The 1,898-nt window shown below is 45.0% G+C and overlaps 1 protein-coding gene across 1 annotated transcript in view; it reads left to right on the forward strand.

Annotated features, from left to right (window-relative positions):
• UTP14A (UTP14A small subunit processome component) overlaps nucleotides 1-1,898 on the forward strand; it is a 23,873-nt gene that overhangs the window by 3,905 nt on the left and 18,070 nt on the right. The window lies entirely within an intron of this gene.

Raw genomic sequence — 1,898 nt, forward strand, 5'->3', positions numbered from 1 at the left:
AGGGTGATGGGGGTCGATGCCGCTGGCCGAGGCATCAGGCCTGGGCAAGGGCAGAGCTGGTGATGGGGGGAAAGGGGGGTCCCCTGCCCAGGCCTGAATCCTGGGCCAGAGGCATCAGGCCTGGGCCAGGGGCAGAGCCAGCAATCGGAGGGGTCTGGGGGGTCCCCTGCCCAGGCCTGACGCCTGGGCCAGAGGCATCAGGCCTGGGCGGGGGGCAGAACCAGTGATGGGGGGAAATGAGGGTCCCCTGCCCAGGCCTGGGCAAGGGGCCGATTCTGCAATTGGAGGGTGATGGGGGTCAACGCCTGAGGGCTCCCAGTATGTGAGAGGGGGCAGGCTGGGCTGAGGGACACTCCCCCCCACACACACACACACCCAGTGCATGAATTTCATGCACCGGGCCCCTAGTATAAAATATCAAAAATATAAATCTTTGTTTTACTATGGTTGCAAATATAAAAAAATTTCTATATGTGACACACAGCACCAGAGTTAAGTTAGGGTTTTTCAAAATGCTGACATGCTGAGCTAGGTCCTAGTACAATGTTTCAACTTTTTTTTCTCTTTTTGGCTTCCTGGGGAGCCTTTTTATATACTTTGTTTCTTCACTATCTCCCCCACCCCCTTTGTTGGATAGGGTTGAGCTTCAGAGGGACACAAAACTTTGTAATATCCAAGATTCTTTTCACACACTCCCCCAAGAACCAATTTTCACCCCCTGGGTGGGGGAGTGACCTCACCCCTGTGAGAATTCATGATCGAGTAAATGGCAGAGTTGGGATTTCAACCTGATACCAAGTCTAGATGCCAAAACTTTGTAACCATATTCACAACTTAAGAAGCTTAAATGAGTTACATTCTTTTAGTAACCACTACCTATCACTTCCCAGAACAAGTAACTGTATTCTCCCAGGCCTGTTCATTCAGCAAATACATCCTGTGCTTCTACTATGTATCAGTTTCAGAACAGTTTAGATCAGTGCTTTTCAACTGGTGTGCCACAAGAATTTTTAAAACGTGCAATACCTAGTCAGTGACACTGACCTTCTTCCCCTTAGATTGTCAGATTTAAAAAAAAAAAATGACAGTGACAACAGCCAACACAACAATAGCCATCCAGTGTGAATGAATCAAAATTACACCTTTTCTTTGTCAGATCAATATATATATTTTGGTGTGCCGCAGAATTTTAATAATTAGTTTATGTGTGCTTTGAGATGATAAAGGTTGAAAATCACTGGTTTAGATATTGGGCTATATAAAGAATAATACACTGATCTCATGAGGCTTACATTCTAGTGGGATGTGGAGACAATAGAAAATTAAAACAAGATGATGCAATAAAGAGATATGAATGACAAGAAAAGTCAATCATCAAACGGGGGAAAGCATTCCAGGCCAGAGGCCAGCTGGTACAAAGGCTGTAAGGAAGAAATAGGATCGTATGTTTGAAGAATAGGAAGTGTGGCTGGAACATAGTGGAGGTGGGGGTGACACAGCATTGGAATAACAGACCAAGATCCCATATAGAGACCAGATCCCATAGGGCTGTGTCGTTTAGATCCATGTGGTTGGCCTTCCATATCCTTGGTTATCACATCATTGTCTTCAACCAACCATGGATTGCAAATATTTGAATTAAAAAACACCAGAACATTCCAAAAGGCAAAGCTTGAATTTGCCACACACTGAACACTAGGCTGAATCCTTGCGAATAAAGTGATGTGTAGGCATACCCTGCTACAGCCTATATGCAAAATACAGGTTACAGCAAATATGACGCCATTTGATGTAAGGGACTTGAGCATCCTTAGATTTTGGTATCCTCGGGGTCTTATAACCAAACTGCCATGGATACCAAGGGATGATTATAATTCCAAGTATAATGGGAGCCATTG

This window comes from Myotis davidii, unplaced genomic scaffold (assembly GCF_000327345.1).
Source record: "Myotis davidii unplaced genomic scaffold, ASM32734v1 scaffold900, whole genome shotgun sequence".
In the NCBI taxonomy this organism is placed as follows: domain Eukaryota; kingdom Metazoa; phylum Chordata; class Mammalia; order Chiroptera; family Vespertilionidae; genus Myotis; species Myotis davidii.